The 20,824-nt window shown below is 39.0% G+C and overlaps 1 long non-coding RNA gene and 1 pseudogene across 1 annotated transcript in view; both read left to right on the plus strand.

Moving 5' to 3' along the window:
- LOC129015178 (small ribosomal subunit protein uS2-like) overlaps window positions 1–16,346 on the plus strand; it is a 60,649-nt pseudogene extending 44,303 nt beyond the window's left edge.
- The window catches only part of LOC134738545 (uncharacterized), a 444,030-nt gene that overhangs the window by 66,243 nt on the left and 356,963 nt on the right, over window positions 1–20,824 (plus strand). The gene's annotated exons all lie outside the window — the stretch shown is intronic.

Genomic DNA, 20,824 nt, shown 5'->3' on the forward strand with positions numbered 1-20,824 from the left:
GGTTTTCATTGAATGAAGACAGGATGCAGCTGTGATTCTAATGTGTCCACTAGTGGGCACTGCAGTGCTTCTAACGTTCTGTGTATTTTAAAATCTGGGCACAGGATAAAAAAATCATGTAGTGAATGGTGAGTTTCCGCCCCTTCAGAGCTTCTGTCCTGTCAAAAAGACACCAAAAATACACTTGGAAGATTATATCTACTGAAATTATTTACTAAAATTTTAGAACAAAATAGCATGCTTGAGATTGCGCCTCAGTTTTTTGCTGGCATTCATTTATATTTGTGAATTGTCACATTTATTCTTGTTTGACAGGCATACACTTTGAAGTCCACATTATGCAAAAAAGGAAAGGTACTTAATGCCAGAGTCCAAATTAACAATATTTATTAGGAGAAAATCCTGCCTTTTCCTATTAAAGAAAAACATTTAACATGGTTGGTTTATGTAATTTTGAGCAAGAAGCAGTGCAGTTGTGGCTAAGATGTCTATTTGATATTTAGGGAAGAATTTGATGCTTTAATAAGGGAATCCTCCGTCTCCCTCATCCATCATCCGCCATCCTCATCCATCCAAACACCACTGTAAATTTGTCAGAGCCTTTTCCATATTCAGTACTTGTATAAATAATGGCTGCTGTGATTTGAAAAAAGGGAAATGTACGTTTTCCAGCTATGTTATATATCTGATCACAGTCATGGAGACATCTCATAGTTTTTGTTTTGCATTGCATATAATTTAAGCCCCAGAGCCAGAGGACATTTTTGTGTGTCGACTCTTATTGTGGTTAGTACTTGCCAAAATGAAATCGGTTTCTTTTTTTGGCGGGGGGCGGTGCAGGGGGGAGCGTTCCTACAGCAGAGGAAACACAGCTCCTGCTCCATTACTACGCTTTTATCATTGCCCATCGCTTCTCCTTCTCTCCTTTGCTATCTTAGGGATTATGCGGGTTCTCTGCAATATTCTGAAATTAATCAAAGCAAGCAAAACCCCATGCCTTATTATCCATCACGGGAAGAGAGTGGTTTCCACAATCCAGACGGCTTTGTGATGTTGTCCAGTTGTGTAACTAGAATTTTATTATCTTTTAAAAGAAGCTTCTGGTTTTTACACAATGAAATCTTTTCATGTTAAACTTGTACAAGCGATGGATCGCTCCATGTGAGTGTGACAAAGGATATGAATTTAACCAATAGGCTGTTTCTCTTATTTAAATAAGAAACTGATCTGTGAACAATGTCTATTTCTTTCTTTGATTTTTAGCGTAGCAGAACAGCTGTGTGTCCCTAATGTAGTTTGGGTCATAAAAGCTTTCTATGCAATGAGATAGGAACAAACTTACAGGATGCTTATCTGGACCTTGTGTTCTATCTCATCTTTTTATAATCATGCTCTACAAATTATTGTTTCCCACTAAATTAGTGGCCATTGTACAGATTGCAGACACTTAGTTTGATTGAAAGTAATAAAAGGAGATTATCCACTGAGTTGGTTGAGTGAAGGTTCTGATTTGACCCACTGCCTAGAGTGAAAAGAATTAATCTTATAAACCCGACTCACTTCTGCCATGCTTTGAAAAACCGCCAGGAATGCATTAGACCCTTTTTGTCTTTAGTCCAGTGAAAGCTAAAGGTGGGTGGGGCAGACCCGATGTAGAAACCAAACAGGCCGTGGCCTGAGTGTTATGCTTTGAGTGGCATCTTGAACTGTGGTGGGGTCTTTTTTTCTTGCTCCCTGAACGATGCATTTCTATCACGACAATCTTGGGGGAGAAGGAGGGTAGTTTTTATTTATTAGGTGTATGTATATTATTCTTTGTGCCAGGCGCTGTTTTAGATTCTAGGTTTAGAATCAAAACTTACTTTTGTACCTTATCATGAAATAGAATATTACTATGCCAACTCGAAGGGTGTGGAAACAGGTATAAGGAGTTATAGTGCAGGGTCCTACAGCAAATAGGTAGATGACCTGGGATTCAAATCCAAGCTTTCCCCGCACCCCCATCAAAGCACTTTCTTGTAAATATCATATTCTCCTGCCTACTCTGAGATAGCAAGGAGGAAACGTTATCTCCAGGAGACCAGGGTGAGTTTATGCAGCATGCCCAACTCCAGGCTGGGACGTGGAGGCTCTCAGGGGAAGAAAATGAATGAATGAGCTCCTGATGAAGGGAGAACCTTCTGTCCTTTTAAGGAAATAGCCTTGTGGGCTTAGAAGACAAGCTTTGGAGCCAGCCGAACTTGGAAGTATAGGCATCCTGACTCTCCCCTTAATTGATTTTGTGACTGAAAGCAACATTACTAACCTCTCTGAGCCTCTGTTTCTGTCTCCTTAATAAGCCTCTCAGGTTGTTGGGAGCCTGAGGGAAGATGACCTGTGACTATTGGATGGCAGACACTAGCATGGCGGGCTGTCCAAAGACAGGACGTGCTGCCTGGAGTGGGAGGTTGGAGGTTGAGAATGGTATTTGGCACCAGGAAAAAGGCAGAGCAAGTCACAAGGAGCAGCTTCCCACATCTCACACTGGAAGAATCTTAAGGCACCTAAACCACATGATAATTCCCAACCTAGAGGCAACAAGTAGTGGGACATAGTAGGACATCAAACCTACCTCCATGACTTTTGGGTCCTAGAGAGAGAACTCTTTCCCTGGAGCTACTTTCGGGATAAGCTTCAGGCAGAAATGGTAGCATCAACTCTGGTCTTTATTTTAGCTATGTAATTTTTCAGTGAGTGTCTGAAACATCATAGAATGCTCACATCTAGTCTTGTTTCCATTTATGGAGGCAGCCATGGTTTAATGAGGGAGGAAAGGGAAAAGCATCTCTTCTATCCATGTTTCTCTTTATATCTTGATTTCTGTCCTGTTGTGGGGGCAAAAAGGAAACATTGTGCTGGAGCTGCTGATGGGAATCTAAATGAGCACAGTCACTATGGAAAGCAGGATGGAAGTTTCTCAAAACATTCAAAACAGAGCTACTATATGATCCAGCAATCCCACTACTGGGTGTATATCCAAAGGAAATGAAATCAGTATGTTGAAGAGAGATGTATACTTCCTTGTTCATTGCAGGATTTTTCACAGTAGCCAAGACATAGAATCAAACTAAGTGTTCCTCAGTGGGTAAATTAATCCAGAAAGTATGGAGAGCTATATATATACACATACATACATACATACATACATACATACATACATATACATATATACACACACCATACTTTCTGTATGTATGTATACTTTCTGTATGTGTATATATATATATACACACACAATGAAATAGTATTCAGGTTTAAAAAAGAAAGAAATCCTGTGATTTGTGACAACATGGATGAACCTGGAAGACAAATACCTCAGTACCCCACTTATATGTGGAATCTAAAAAAATTGAACTCATTGGAGCGTAGAATGGTGCCTACTTGGGGGTTGGAGAGATGGTCAAAGAATATAAAATTTCAGTTAGGAGGAATAAGTTCAAGAGGTGTATTGTACAACATGGTGACTATATTAATAATCATGTATCTTATTTTGAAAATTGCTGAGAGTGGATTTTAGTGCTCTCACCACACAAATGGTATGTGAGGTAATGCATATGTTAGTTGAGTCATTCTGCAATGAATATGTATTTCAAAACAACATGTTGTACACAATAAATACACAATATGTTGTCTATTTTAAAAACCCAGCGGACTGGAAATAGTTCCTTTCACTGAAACTCTTCAGATCATTTTGTTTGAGGGTGTTTTCCTTTGATCTCCAGCCTTTTATTGTTGATGTTTTGGCTGTTGATTGTAGCAATTCATTTTCTCAAAGCTGCCCCTTTTTCAATCTTGAAATCTGATGGGATAAAATGAAGGAGGGAAAAGGAAAGAGTAAGAGGTAAGGAGGTCAAGAGGATAAATGAAGTGGGATCAGGCTGGGAGGGAATCTGGATGGCTGTTATTCTGCAGGTTAGCATGCTGAGGGCTGTTCCGTGGCTTGAACTGAACAACTGGCACCTCTGGAAACCTGGTCTGTGTTTTGTGTGTGTGTGTGTGTGTGTGTGTGTGTGTGTGTGTACACTCAGAATTCAATGTTAGTTTCCTCCTACCTTACTAGTATTCAGGGTTGCCTTTATTAACCACTAGTGGAATCAAATGACACATTCACAGTATCTTGTCTATGTGGTTCAAAAGTCAGCAAGACTGATCTTACATTTTTTGACATTGCTATTCAGGTCACTTCAACCTAAAGAAACTGAGTCTACCACTGCCTCTCTGGCAGAGAAATCATGTGCTCTCTCTAACCCAGGTCTTTAGATGTAAAAGAACTGGTAACCGGGAGGTCAAGGGCTCAATCTCTTTTTGTTTCTTGGTAAGTCTAAAAGGTTTATTGTCTAGTGTCTGCACAAACCCAGGGGTGGGGAGGGTCGGGATTATGAGTGGACAGAGTGATTCAGTACCCTCTTTTTTTTTTTTTTTTTTTTTTTTTTTTTTTGAGACGGAGTCTTACTCTGTCACCCAGGCTGGAGGGCAGTGGTGCGATCTCAGCTCACTGCAACATCTACCTCCTGGGTTCAAGCGATTCTTGTGCCTCAGCCTCCCAAGTACAGGTGCCTGCCACTATGCCCAGTTAATTTTTGTATTTTTAGTAGAGACAGGGTTTCACCATGTTGGCCAGGCTGGTCTCGAACTCCTGACCCAAGTGATCCACCTGCCTTGGCCTCCTAAAGTGCTGGGATTACAGGCGTGAGCCACCGTGCCCGGCCTCAGTGCCCTCTTGATTTCTGAATTTTTGTGCTATGGAGGCTGCCCCTTTCTGTCCCTATGACATGGCTCTTGGGGTGTAGGTGTGATGTGAATGCTCTGTAGCGTCCCTTGGGCATCTGGCTAGGGTTTTGCCTGACAGCCATGACAGCATTCTAGCTGCATGAAGTCCTCATCTGTTTCTTCCATTCTTGTCCCTTCCCAGGGAAGGAATGAAGGAAGGACTGAGGGAGAAAGTCCCTGGAGTCAGGCTGTGGCCTTTCTCCCCCAGCTTCCCCCTTGCCTTTTGTCTTAGCCAGAGTCAAGCTACTAGTCTGCAAGTTGTTCTGCAGATGGCTCAGCAGCAGACATCCAGCTGGGCTGACTTCACCCACAGAGTGTCTGTGTTTGTGTTTGACAGCCAAGACAGGGAGCAGAAAAGCTGTTTTCATTGGGATCAGGCTTGGTTGTTTCTCCAAAGGCAGTGGGTTGAACGGCTCTGCTGCTTTCTGGAGCCATGAGGCCATGAAGAGAAGTTTGGATGAAGGACAGATGTATTATCTAGGAAGGAGTCCTGGCTCTTCTTCCAAAAAATGTTCAGTCATTGCCTGTTCCAGCAAATGAAATGACTCCCCCATGCTGTGTTTATGTAGAGACTATTCCTGGGAGAGGGAAAAAAAATCCTCTGACGTTAATCCTCCTTTGCTCCGAAGCAAGTAACAGGTGTCAGTTGATACCCATTTTATTTTATTTTTGAGACAGAGTCACACTCTGTCACCAAGTCTGGAGTGCAGTGGCGTGATCATGGCTTATTGTAACCTCAGCCTCCCAGGTTCAAGTGATTCTCGTGCCTCAGCCTCCTGAGTAGCTGGAATTACAGGCATGTGCCACCACACCCAGCTAATTTTTCTATTTTTAGTAGAGATGTGGTTTTGCCATGTTGGCCAGGCTGGTCTCAAACTCCTGGCTTTAAGTGATTCTCCTGCCTCAGCCTCCCAAAGTGTTGGGATTACAGGTGTAAGTCACTGTACCCGGCCGATACCCATTTTATAGATGAGGAAATCGAGGCATTGAGGAGTGAAGCAGGTCAGTGCTTCTCAAATTTAAATGTATTCATGAAATGCCTAGGAATTTTGTTAAGATATAGCAGTCTGACCAACATGGTGAAACCCTGTTTCTACTAAAAAAAAAAATTACAAAATTAGCTGGGCATGGTAGCTCATGCCTATCATCCCCGCTACTTGGGAGGCTGAGGCAGGAGAATCGCCTGAAGCTGGGAGGTGGAGGTTGCAGTGAGCCGATACTGCGCCATTGCACTCTAGCCTGGGCAACAAGAGTAAAATTCTGTCTGGAAAAAAAAAAAGCAGCAGCCTGGAAGGAGGTCTGGAGCTCTATTTCTTTTTCTTTTTTTTTGAAATGGAGTCTCGCTCTGTTGCCCAGGCTGGAGTGCAGTGGCGCCATGTCCCCTCACTGCAAGCTCCGCCTCCCGGGTTCAAGCCATTCTCCTGCCTCAGCCTCCCGAGTAGCTGGGACTACAGGCGTCCACCACCATGCCGGGCTAATTTTTTTGTATTTTTAGTAGAGGCGGGGTTTCACCGTGTTTGCCAGGATGGTCTCAATCTCCTGACCTCATGACCGCCCACCTCGGCCTCCCAAAGTGCTGGGATTACAGGTGTAAGCCACCGCGCCCAGCCCGCCCGCGACTCTATTTCTAACATGCTCCGTGGTGGTACTGATGCTGCCAATCTGTGACCCATATTGGGTGTTTCTAAGATGTGGATCATCTAGGCACACAGTGCATTAGTGAGCAATGTATTAGATAACACTACTTCCCCATGGCCTCAGGAAGCAGAACCATATCGTTTTCTCCTCGAGGCTATATCTAAATTATTTCAGAACAGTTAACCTATGAAGCATACCATTTACTGGTTGTTCTGAGCATATGGCATAAAACAACCAGAGTGACAGGTTTGAGTTTTAGCAGAATTAGCAAGTTAGACTGGTTTCATGCACCCATAATGATAGCCTGCTTTAGATAGCAGAGGCATAAGAAATGGTATCCAAGCATCAGAAACTCAGTAGTGCTTAGAACAGAAGGCACTTACCAGCTTATAAATTCTTGTTTCATTCCAACTAAAGCCCATAAATGTGTGTGTGTGTGTGTGTGTGTGTGTGTTTGTGTTTGTAGGTCCAATGTTACTCCGTTTCTAACTGCACTTCTGTTGTCTATTTCCTTATAACATGTAATCAGAGAAGAGCTGGCAAAACGCAATCTTTCCCATGTGCTCCTACTCACAAAGATTTCACAATTTGATGATGACTCACACATCTGCATGGAAAAAATATGCTACTACCCTCAGCTGCAGTAGTTTATGCCTTTCGCTCCTCTAGAATGATTACCCAGAAGTATGTAATAGTCACCTACTGGGGAGCAGGTGTGAGAAGAAACAGTCATTTTGAACAAAGGGAATGGACATACATTGCAGCATGAAGGATTTAGGTTAGACATCCACTCGCGGGGAGAATTCTCTTCTGCCAGCAAGAGCAGTGAAACACTGGGATACGGGATGAAAGCAGAGTTGTGGCACATTCTCAGGGCATTTGAAAGAAAAGGCCAGGTGGTTTGATTTCAATGCTTTCTGAACTGCTCCTCTCAGAGGGAGGCGAATGAATTCTGTGATGGCTGAGGATCATTTTCAGTTCTGTGATTCATGAGCGCCGAGTTCTGGGGACATCTGATTAAAAACCACGTCAAAGAGCCACATATTCCAGAGGTCCTTTCTGATCATCCTGATTGATACCGGGATGTCATTTTTGGCATGGTGAGGTTGGCCAATAAGTATTTGTTAAGACCAATTTTGTATAATGTCTTTTTCTTTGGATGATTTTTTACCTGCATCTTCAATGGTCATAGAAATGGTCTTTCCTAGGGGTTTAAAACATATTGCAAGTAGAGTATCATCTGGAATACTCAAGAGATCGAAAAAGCCATCAGACATTCTTTCTGTCCGTATTATTTGGAATCGTCCAACTTTTAACAGTCTGTACAATTGTCCTTTATTTTCCTTTCTAATTGGAATTTCAACTAGGAATGCCTGTAGGTATTGAATGCCCTCACTTCAAATGATTTGCTGCACTAGGCGATGATAAAGGATGCCCATACATTGGCCCAAAATTGCTACACTGCCATCATTTTTGGTATGATACCATATTAAAATCTATGTCTTGAGAGACAGTGACAGTGCCTAAAAATAATGGAGATGAGATTTTCCCAGCTTTTCAGAGGATCCTGAAAATAAAATACTACGTGCCTTCTAAGTGACGAATGGTATCTTCTTATAAACAGCATCGTAAGATCACACACACATACACATACCCACAAAAATCACATAAAGATAAGAAATGGGCATTTGAGTTTCTAGTGAATATTTTCTAGATCCATGATACATGGGGTCAGCGGCAGTGTATGTGCAGTGAAATTCACAGCAGGCAGATGGGAACGTGGAGAAATTCTACAAACCTTTGGGAGCCAGACAGCTCCAACCTCAAGAAGGTAAGTAAGCTTCCAGCTTCTCAAAGCAACAATGAGGAAGTTGGAAACAAGAAGATGGGGAACTTTCTAATCAGCAATGACAGGCCTACATTTTCAAGATTGTTGTGTGTGGGGATTTATGTACCCAGATTTCATACCTTTTTCTTATTGTTCTCTCTATTCCTACCACAGAATCAATCTCTCCATGAGCTGACTAATCTATCAATCAGGATCTCGATGAGAAAACTGTATTCTGTCGTGGTGATTGTTCTTGGTTATTAAATCCAAGTTAGCTAAAACTAAGCCAACACAATTTTTTCTCATCCTCTCATCTGATTACTGGACCAGTGAGATGGATTAGTATTTGGAAAGAAAGATGAAAACTTCGTCCCTAGAACATTTTTCTTATTCCACAAAGTCCCAGCAATTTGGACTTCATGGATCATTAAATTTCAAAATGTTCCAATTAAAATTTTTCCAAGAAAGATGTGTCCCAGTGAAAAAACAAAACGCAGAAAGCAAACAGAAAATAAATCAACCGTCACATATTGTAATCATCCCTTCATAAAAGAGATTTGAATACTGAAGGTATAGGAAGGAGATAATCTTAGCATAAACAATTATTTGTCTGCATGTTAAACAAATTTAACTTGGTGAAGACTGGTGAAAGTTTCATCATGGACCAGCCCTGGCCAACTGATTGGGATTTGGGAACTCCTTCCACAAAATAAGCTGCTTTTTGAGAATTCCATTTACTTGAGGGGTTGGGATGATTTCTGAAGATCCCTGGGACTTTGTTGGTGATCTTTGCTGATGAGACAGATATGCTATCAGAAACTAGAAACATTGGAATATTTTTACAAAACTGTCCTCATAAATGAAAGTTCATATCATTTTGACTGAGTCATGCTTGAAGAATTTCCCAGTACTTAGTTTTTTTTTTTTATTGTTTCCCTAAGATGTAGTGATTCTATGACCCTTTAAAATATAAGAAAGATCGGGAGGCTGAGGCAGGAGAATTGCTTTAACCTGGGAGGCAGAGGTTGCAGTAAGCTGAGATTGCACTGTTGCACTCCAGCCTGGGCAACAAGAGAGAAATCCAGTCTCAAAAAAAAAAAATTATATATATCTATATGTTTATATAGATATATATGTTTATATATATATTTATATATATTTATTTATATATTTATATTTATATATTTATACATATTTATATATATTTATTTACATATTTATATATTTATATTTATATATATTTATATATTTATATTTATAATTCATATATATTTATATTTATATATATTTATATTTTATATATTTATATTTATTTATATTTATATATATTTATATTTATATATATATATTTTTATATATATATATGACGAAATCTGCTTTTTTGAGGAAGTCACATTACATTGAATCTAAATTTCTTTTTTCTGTTGTTACAAACATGAGATGACTTAGCGATTTCACTGCAGAAACTTACGCATCACAATGCTTGAAATCAGAGATCTTCCTATTCCTGTTTTATAACTCCAAGTGTTAGTTCATAACTCCTCTTACTGCTGTGTAATGTGTAAAGCTTTCTGTACCATGAGGACTTGGTTGAGAGTAAATGAAATGAATACCAATACTTGAAAACTGAAAACAAGTTATGAATGCCTAGGCTAGTCCAAGCGTTGTGTACATACCTTCCATTTTATACTGCACTTATGTATAATAGTCCAATTTTTCTCCTAGATTTTGTGTTTGGAAACAAATGGTGGGGATGAGGTAAGCGTCCCAGGACCAACCTCCATGTCAGTGTTGTAACCATTTGTAGCAATTGTTCTGCATAAGAAAGACTGAGCCTGACTTGGTAGGAATCACATAGCACGGTACAGGAGGGGAGACTTGAAGAATATTTTATAGGGAAGTGGGGGTAGGGAAGGGCCTGGGGAGAGATTCAAGTTGAAACGCAGATGTCTGAGAGAGGGTATAACAGAACCCAGGAGTGGAAAATTGAGGAAGATGACAGAGTTGAAAGGTACAACAGTATTTCAGATAAAACTTTATGGATTTCCTTCTAGCGTTATATGGATTGCAGTTGGAGCGAAGTCATTGGTTTTGTGTGTAATGGGTTCCACAGCCGTTAGCAGATGCCAGATGTGTGTGTGTATTGTGTTCTTTGGATAGACAGTGCTAATGAGAGCCTGCACATGTTCACTTTCCTACATTTGCAATCAGCTACAGCTTTATGGGGTGCAGGCCTCATAAGGGCCTCTTCTGGGTTCACTGCAACGGGGACTCTCCTATTGTTGCGCTGTGATAATTTGGCAAAGAAGATGATGGTTAAGGCATTTGCTGAGTTAAATATTACATAGACATTACTCAGAGAAAGCCTGCTCTGGTTTCAGGCTGGGAATCCTGGAAACTTTTTTGTCTTTCTTGATTCAACCTTTATAGTGTGTACTGCATTGGCTTAAAGGAAAATTAAAAAGGTCAAGCATTGTTGAGTTGACCTTAAAGGAGTAAACAATTAATCTAAAGATCACAGTGTAGTCCTTTTATTAAGCTCATTTTTGTTTGCTTTTGTTTTTTGGGCCAGCTATTCTAAGGCATTAAAGTACTTGGGTCTTGGTAATACTGTTTCTTTTCTCCACTTGTGTTAATACAGATATTAAGTCTAATAGTATCTACTTAGCATAAACAAGAAGATAAAAATGATTTCTATGATTGAAATGTTTGTTATTTAGCATTAAGCATCTTCCTACTCCCATGTGTTTTGCATTTTAATCCACTCAGTGCTTGGTTTGGGGATTGCTAGATTAGTTTTAATCCCCTGTCTAATAGTGGAGTAGTGGTGAGATTTATTGCACAGGCAGGGTTTGGCTCTTGGATTTAAGAGGGCTCACATGCACTCTTCATGCATATTAAATTTGGGAAACCACCGGTTCAGTATAAAAGGTTGGGGAGACATCCTTTATCTCAGAATGGTTCTCTTTAGGCACACAAAGTGCAGGCGGCATTTATTGCATTAATGAAAAGAAAATTGATTACAAGTGTTTCTCTCTTTTGGGGTCAGACTAATGTTCTCAGAATCTGTTTTTTTTTTTTTTCTTTTTCCTCTTAAAAATGTGCTCCACCATCATTTCAAAGCGTTCTGCATGTTTTCTTTATTTCTTGGGAAGCCAGCTCTGAGGGAAAGATAAATGCCTTATTATATAATGGGTTCTTCCCAAGAAAAATGGCAAGGGTTGAGTACTTCCCAACCAGGGAAATAAATATTTTCAGAAACCACATGAAAATAGGATAGTTCACTGTTCCTGGGGAACCTAATAATAGCCAAAATTTCTGTATACTGATGGAAAAACCTTTTGTTTTGAAGATTGGAGGTTTATTATTCAACATTTTCTATGTTTCACATGATGTGAAAATAAAAAATGTAAGATTCCTGTTAATGGAAAACTTAAAATCAGAATGCTGTGGCTTTTTTTGTGTGATGAATGAGTAAAAGAAATGCTAGAGCACAACTTCTGTGTTAGTGTAAATTTTCTTCCTTTGTTCCTTGGAAGTAATTTCACTTTAGGGAAAAGAATGGGGTGCATTATGTAGTAACTGATAAATAGACAGGTGCTGGGAACGACTTGGGTTATGAGGTGGAAATTCAGATATTTATGATGTCAAAATACCATCCAATCTTTTGAATGAATCTTACCCACAGAACTCGAACTTGCATGTGATGAATTTAACCTGCGGCCCAAGAAATGTTATTTAGTTTGTATTTCAAGGCTGTTTTTCTCCCCATTAAGGTCTGATCCTCTAATGCAAGTAGTCATTAGTCTCCCAATAAAAACAAAGAGGTGCTTAAATGAAGGGAAAGCAGCTCAGCTTGAAGAGCTATAATTTATTTACTTATTTTTCTTCACAGTATTCTTTTTTGAAAATTTTTTTTTAAATTTTACTTTAAGTTCTGGGATACATGTGCTGAAAGTGTAGATTCGTTACATGGGTATATATGTGCCATGGTGGTTTGATGCACCTATCAACCCACCATCTAGGTTTTAAGTCCCACATGCATTATGTATTTGTCCTAGTGTTCTCCCTCCCCTTTCCCCCCACTGCCCAGCAGGCCCTGGTGTGTGATATTCCCTTCCCTGTGTCCATGGTCTGGAACTAGAAATACTGTTTGTCCCAGCAATCCCATTACTGGGTATATAGCCAAAGAGCCATATTTTAAATTAACAAAACAATGTTTCCTCTTTATGATTTGACAATTCAAAAGAGCCTTCTGTGTTCTTTAATTTTTCTTTCAAACTTTGGCTTTTGGTCATGTTTCCAAATTTATATTTATTAAATCTATTCAGTGCTAGCTGTGAATATAAGTAACTCAAAGTTAGTGTAATCGGTTTCCTTGAGAGAAAAGAACAAGAAATAAACACATTCTCTTGGAATGTTACTAATGCTATGATTTGAAATCCCGCTGAACGTGACTTTTAATATATACAGTTAATAATCTAAATAAATGGACTTCATAGTAATTTCACAAAATTGGGACCCCAGTCTGGCTTTTTAACATCTCTAAGTATCAGGTGTAAATAAGCTGTTGAATTGGATATTCTCTAAGGTACCTTTTGGCTTCAAGGTTCTGTGATCCTATAAGCTCATGTCAGACAGAAAGCTACAAACCTATTAACTTTCTGTTTTGAAAACTCAGCCAAGTTAAGTTTTGAAATATTGCCTTCATATTGAATAAAACATTAATATAATAATACTTTCTTTTGCATTTCATTCCCCAGCCAAATGCCATCTCTACGAGGACAGGAACATGTCTGTCTTGTTCATTGTTGCTTTCCCAGAGCTTGGACTAGGTCTGTGACATGTCACATTTAATAAGTGAAAAAAATTAATGGATGGATTGCTCTATAGAGAAGAGATATTCAAGTCACTTCTGAATAAGTTCTCAGACAACAACTTCTTGTATATAGTCATGTACCACATGATGTTTACTTCAACAGCAGACTGCTATGTGATGGTGGTTCTGTACGATTATATCGGAACTGAAAAATTCCTGTCACCTAGTGATGTCTTAGCCATCCTAAAGTCATAGTGTGGTGCATTACCTACTATGTTTAGATAAACAAATACCATTGTTTTACAGTTGCCTACAGAATTCAGTATAGTGACACACTGAACCAGTTTATAGTATAGGAGCAACAGGCTATACCATATAGCCTAGGTGTATAGTAGGCTGTACCATCTAGGTTTGTATAAGTACATGTTCACACAATGATGAAATTGCCTAATGACTAATTCCTCAGAACATACTCCTATCTGTAAGCAATGTATGACTATGTTCTGTAGAATTAGGGAATGTGCAGCCGGGTGGGGTGGCTCACGCCTGTAATCCCAGCACTTTGGGAGGCTGAGGTGGGAGGATCACCTGAGGTCGAGAGTTCAAGACCAGCCTGACCAACATGGAGAAACTCCGTCTCTACTAAAAATACAAAATTTAGTGTGGTGGCGCATGCCTGTAATCCCAGCTACTTGGGAGGCTGAGGCAGGAGAATCACCTGAAGTCCAGAAGCAGAGTTTGCGGTGAGCCAAGATTGCACCATTGCACTCTAGCCTGGGCAACAAGAGCGAAGCTCCGTCTCAAAAAAACAAAAAAATTAAGGAATGTGTTCTTTTAAACAATAAGGAATGAAATTTGTGGTCAGCCAGAGTATAACAAGGTTATGGAAGTAGAGTGGGGAGGAAGGGTTTGAATCTGGGAGTCAAAATTGGGTACAGTATATTTCCATAATGTATATGTATATGTGTATATATGTATATATATAATAACATTATACATTATATGAAGCATATGTGTATATATAAATAAAATGTAATCAAATCACAGAGATAAGGCAGCAAAATGAACATTTTAGACATTCTTGAGAAAACATTTTAGATGGCTATTTCTGTTTAAAAATAACATAAATATACCATAGAGCAGCACTTTTCAAATTTAAGGTGCATGTGGATCACCTGGGTATCTTATGAAAATGCAGAATCTGATTTGGTAAGTTTTGTGGGGGCGGCCCAAGAGTCTGCGTTTTTAAAAAATTCCCAAATGATGCTAATATAGCCAGTCCACGACTACATTTAGAAGAGCAAGGCTTGGCCGGCCGCAGTGGCTCGCGCCTGTAATCCCAGCACTTTGGGAGGCTGAGGCGAGCGGATCACCTGAAGTTGAGAGTTCGAGACCAGCCTGACCAACATGGAGATACCCCATCTCCACTAAAAATACAAAATTAGCCAGGTGTGGTGGTGCATGCCTGTAATTCCAGCTACTTGGGAGGCTGAGGCAGGAGAATTGCTTGAACCTGAGAGGCGGAGGTTGCGGTGCGCCGAGGTTGTGCCATTGCACTCCAGCCTGGGCAACAAGAGTGAAACTCTATCTCAAAACAAACAAACAAACAAACAGAATAGCAAGGCTCTAGGAAACTTAAAAAGTGCCATTTATGTATGCTTTCATTAAAATCAACGAGAAAATCCCATAACCATTTCAAAGCCATGTGAAACACATCTCCTCCAAGAAGCTTTCCTCTATAAATCACCGAAATACTTATTGTGCATCTGCTATTAAAGATCAGTAACTATGCTAGTTTCTTTGTCTATTTTAATTCTTATGCTGTATTATAGTTAGAGGGCATCTGTTTGTTACTCACCATGAACTCTTTTAGAGCAGGGATTGTATCTTAAGTAATTACTTGTCTAATCTCAAAGTTCATAATTTTTTGGCAACACCAGGAATATAACTTTCTGTACTAGAGCTATAACACACTATGAAGTACGAAAAGAGCACTTTTTAAAATTGTGAAACATGTTATGCATATAAAAGAATATAAAATTATGTATATGTGGAACTTAAATATGAATAATACAACAAATACCCATGTATCCATTTTATTTATGTGTGTACCCTCTTCCCTGTCCCCTGGAGGTGGCCATTATCTTTCGCTAATTCTTCCTTTGATTTTATATAAATTTTTATAATACATATATGTATCCATAAACAATGTATGACTTGGTTTTGCATGTTTTTTTGCACTTTATATAAATAAAATTACTCTTTTCCGCACTACCTACAGAGGGGTCCATACGACATTGTTCTGGATTCCCGTCGTAACTTAAAGGGAAGCTTTCACAATTTCCGGAGCCCTTGATGTCCTGCAAATGAAGGAGGAGGATGTCCTTCAGTTCCTTGCAGCAGGAACCCACTTAGGTGGCACCAAACTTGACTTCCAGATGGAACAGTACATCTATAAAAGGAAAAGTGATGGCATCTACATCATAAATCTGAAGAGGACCTAGGAGAAGCTTCCGCCGGCAGCTCTTGCCATTGTTGCCATTGAAGACCCTGCTGATGTCAGTGTTACATCCTCCGGGAATACTGGCCAGAGGGCCGTGCTGAAGTTTGCTGCTGCCACTGGAGCCACTCCAATTGCTGGCCGCTTCACTCCTGGAACCTTCACTAACCAGATCCAGGCAGCCTGGCTTCTTGTGTTTACTGACCCCAGGGCTGACCACCAGCCTCTCATGGAGGCATCTTATGTTAACCTACCTACCACTGCACTGTGTAACACAGATTCTCCTCTGTGCTGTGTGGACATTGCCATCCCATGCAACAACAAGGGAGCTCACTCGGTGGGTTTGATGTGGTGGATGCTGGCTCAGGAAGTTCTGCGCATGCGTGGCACCATTTCCCGTGAACACCCATGGGAGGTCATGCCTGATCTGTACTTCTACAGAGATCCTGAAGAGATTGAAAAAGAGCAGGCTGCTGCTGCTGAAAAGGCAGTGACCAAGGAGGAATTTCAGGGTAAATGGACTGCTCCAGCTCCTGAGTTCACTGCTACTCAGCCTGAGGTTGCAGACTGGTCTGAAGGTGTGCAGGTGCCCTCTGTGCCTATTCAGCTGTTCCCTACTGAATACTGGAGCGCTCAGCCTGCCACAGAAGACTGGCCTGCAGCTCCCACTGCTCAGGCCGCTGAATGGGTAGGAGCAACCACTGACTGGTCTTAAGCTGTCCTTGCATAGGCTCTTAAGCAACATGGAAAAATGGTTGTTGGAAAATAAACATCAGTTTCTAAAATAAATAAATAAATAAATAAGTAAAATTACATGGCATGTATTCTTCTGTAAAGTGCTTCATTTTTTAACAATATATTTTTGAGATTCATTGATGTTGTTGCTGCATGCAGCTAATAATTCACTCAAGTTAATTGCTGTATGTTATTCCATTTTGTTAATAGACCACAATTTATCCTTTCTACTGTTAATAGTCATTTGGATTTTTTTGTTATTCATACAAAAATATTCCTGTACATGTCTTTTGGTTACATATGCAAGGGTTTCTCTAAGGCATATGTAGAAATGAGTTCCTACATCATAGAGTTTGGACACCAACTTTGCTAGATAATGCCAAACTTTTTTTTTTTCCTAAGATGGTTGCACTACTTAACATTCATACTAGCAGAAGAGAGTTTCCTATTTTTTTAAAAAATTAATTTTGGTAAACATATGCATAACATACAATTTACCGTCTTAACCATTTAAGTGTGGAGTTTAGTAATATTAAGCATATTCACATTGTTGTGCAACTAGTCTCTAGAACTTCTTCCTCCTATGAGACCAAAAGTCTATACCCATAAGATGATAACTCTCCCTTTCTTCCTGCTGCCTGCCCCTGGCAATTGCCATTCTACTTTTTGCTTCAATTAATTTAATTACCGTAAATATCTCATATAAGTAGAATCATAGTATTTGTCTTTTCATGACAGTTTTATAGGTTTCATTCATGTTATAGCATATGTCAGAATTTCCTTTTTTAAGGCTGAATAATATTCCATTGTGTGTATAAACCATGTTTTGTTTATCCATTCATCCATTGACTTGGTTCTTCTGATACTTGGGTGCTTCCACTTTTAGCTTTTATAAATAATGCTACTGTGAACATGGATGACAAATATCTCTTTCAGATTGTACTTTCAGTTCTTTTAGATATATATCCAGAAGTGGAATTGCTGGATCCTATGCTAACTCTATTTTTTTGAGGAACTGCCATAACCATCTACCATAGTGGCTTCACCATTTTACATTTCCACTAACAGTGCACAAGGGTTGTAAATTTTTCATATTCTTTTTGATGGTAGCCATTCTGATGGGTGTAAGGTGATAACTCATTGTTTTGATTTGCGTTTTTCTAATGATTAATAATATTGAACATCTTTTCAATAATTGTGTGTCTTCTTTGGAGAAATGTCTGTTTAACTCCTTTGCCCATTTAAAAATCAGGTTGTGTGGGTTTTGTTGTTGTTGTGGAGTTACAGAGTTCTTTTTCTGAATATTAACCCCTTAACATATAGGTGATTTGTAAATATTTTCTCCCATTTGGTAGGTTGTCTTTCACTCTGTTGTGTCCTTTATACAGATGTTTTATATTTTTATGTAATCCAATTTATCTACCTTGACTTTTGTTGCTTGTGCTTTTGGTATCATATTTAATCATTGCCAAATCCAATTTTATGAAGTTTTCCTTTCTGTTTTCTTCTAAGAGTTTTATGGTTTGAGGTCTTATAATTCATTTTGAATTTTGTATATGTTGTAAAGTAATGTTCTAACTTGTTTTTTTTTGCATGTGGATTTCTAGTTTTTCTAACACCATTTGTTGAAAAAACTATTCTTTCACTATTGAATGGATTTAGCACCCTTGTCAAAAATCATTTGATTATATATGCAAGAGTTTATTTCTGAGCATTCTATTCTATCTCATTGGTCTATATGTCTCTTTATGCCAATACCACACTGTTTTGATAACTGTAGCTCTCTAGTAAGTTTTAAAATCAGCAAGTGTGAGACCTCCAATGTTGCTCTTCTTTTTAAAGATTGTTTTGGTTGGCTGGGCATGGTGGCTCATGCCTGTAATCCCAGCATTTTGGGAGGCCCATGCAGGCAGATCATGAGGTCAAGAGATCGAGACCATCCTGGCCAACATGGAGAAACCCTGTGTCTACTAAAAATACAAAAATTAGCTGGGTGTGGTGGCACGTGCCTGTAGCCCCAGCTACTCAGGAGGCTGTGGCAGAAGAATTGATTGAACCTGGGAGGCAGAGGTTGCAGTGAGCTAACTGCACTCCAGCTTGGCAACAGAGTGAGACTCCATCTCAAAAAAAAAAAAAAAAAAAAAGATTATTTTGGCTATTCAGGGTTTTGAGACCCTGAGTATAAATTTATGTGGCTTTTTGTATTTCTGAAAAAAATATGCCATTGGGATTTTGGTAGGAATTATATTGACCCTGTAGATTGTTTTAACAATATTAAGTCTTCCAATCCATGAATGCGGGATGACTTTCCATTTATTTGTGTTGTCTTTAATTTCTTTCAGCAATGCCTTTGAGTTTTCAGTGTATAAGTCCTCTGATTCCTTGGTTCAATTCATTCCTCAGTATTTTACTCTTTTTGACGCTACTGTGAATAAAATTGTTTTCTTAATTTCCTTTTCTGATTGTTCAACTGTTAGTTTATAGAAACACAGCTGATTTTTGTGTGTTGATTTTATATCCTGCAACTCTGAAGTTAACTAGTTCTAACCGTTTGTATGTGTAGGTACATGTGCACACGTGTAATCTTTGGGTATTCTACATATAAGATCATGTTGTCTGCAAGCAGAGACAATTTTCCTTCCTTTCCAATTTGGATGTCTTTTATTATTTTTTCTTGCTCAGTTGCTCTGGCTAGGACTTCTAATATACAACATAACACTTCTATTAATATGTTGAGTAGAAGTGGCAAAACTGAGCATCCTCATCTTGGTCTTGATCTTAGAAGAAAAAAATTTCAGTCTTTCATCACTGAGTATGTTAGCTATGAGCTTTTCATACATTAACTTTATTATGTTGAGATAGTTTCCTTATATCCAGAGTTTATTGAATATTTTTATCTTGAAAGGATGTTGCATTTTGTCAGATTTTTTTTCACATTGAGCTGGTCATATGTTTTTTTCCCATCATTATGTCAGTGCTTCATATGTTCTACCCAGTTTCTACTTGTATATAGTAGAGGGAAGGACAAGTCTGATAACAAGCATTCTACATGGCTGGAAGCCTCTAGATTTTGATTTTTTTTCCAAATATCTTTAAAAATGTGTACTCACTGTTAATGACTAACATCTTGGATTCAGTTTTTTAACCAAGTATACTTGGTTATAATTCAGTTATAACCAAGTATACTTGGTTATATTTCTATCATCATCTGTTTTGTATTTCTCTTGCTATTTCCTTGTTCCTTTTTCCTTCCTTCCTTGCCTTATCTTCTGATTGTTTGAACTTTGTTGTTGCTGTCCATTTGTGTAGTTAAATAATATCTTAATCTTCTCTCCAAGTCAGTGTTCTTACAACTCTTATCTTGTTCCTCAAAAGTCATGTACAATCATTGTCGAAATAGTTTAATTCTGCCTTTTGTTGTTAGTACCACAATTTATACCTCATCATCATCTGTATGAATATTTTTATGGACATTATTTGTTTGCATTTACATTCATGTTTCCTTTTATTTGCTTACCATTTATTTTTGTATCTCAAGCCTCCTTTCTGGGGTTATTTTCCTTTTTCTTGAAGGGCTTACTTTTTTTTTTTTTTTTTTTTTGAGACAGAGTGTCGCTCTGTCAGCTGAGCTGGAGTGCACCTTGCTGCAACCTCCACCTCCCAGGTTCAAGCAATTCTCCTGCCTCAGCCTCCCAAGTAGTTGGGACTACAGGCATGTGCCACCACACTCGGCTAATTTTTTGTATTTTTAGTAGAGATGGGGTTTCACCGTGTTAGCCAGGATGGTCTTGATCTCCTGACTTCGTGATCCACCTGCCTTGGCCTCCCAAAGTGCTGAGTTTACAGGCATGAGCCACTGCACCTGGCTGGGCATACTTTTTTGACAGGAGAATTACCACGTTTTACTGAAACATACTAAAAAAGACATTGACAAATGGAAGTGTGGTTCTTGGATTAAAAAAATCAGTATTTTACAGATTTTTAAAAATATTTAAGTTGATATATGAATTCAGTACAATCCTAATTAGAATCACAAACATTTTTTCAATACAACTTAAAAAACCAATGTAAATTAAAAAAATGTCCAGCTTTTATTTAAATTTCAGGGGTACATGTGCAGGATGTACAGGTTTGTTACATGGGTAAACATGTGCCATGGTGGTTTGCTGCACAGATCATCCCATCACCTAGGTATTAAGCCCAGCATCCATTAGCTATTCTTTCAGATGCTCTCCCTCCTCCCACCCCCCAACCCTTTGACAGACCCAAGTGTGTGTTTTTCCCCCACAGTGTGTGTCCTTGTGGTTTCGTCATTCAGCTTCCACTTATAAGTGGGAACATGTGGTATTTGATTTTCTGTTCCTGCATTAGTTTGCTGAGGATAATGGCTTCCAGCTCCATCCATGTCCCTCCAAAGGACATGATCACACTCCTTGTTATGACTGCATAGCATTCCATGATGTATATGTACCACATTTTCTTTATCCAGTCTATC

The sequence above is a fragment of the Pongo pygmaeus genome, chromosome 18 (genome assembly GCF_028885625.2).
Source record: "Pongo pygmaeus isolate AG05252 chromosome 18, NHGRI_mPonPyg2-v2.0_pri, whole genome shotgun sequence".
Taxonomy (NCBI): Eukaryota; Metazoa; Chordata; class Mammalia; order Primates; family Hominidae; genus Pongo; species Pongo pygmaeus.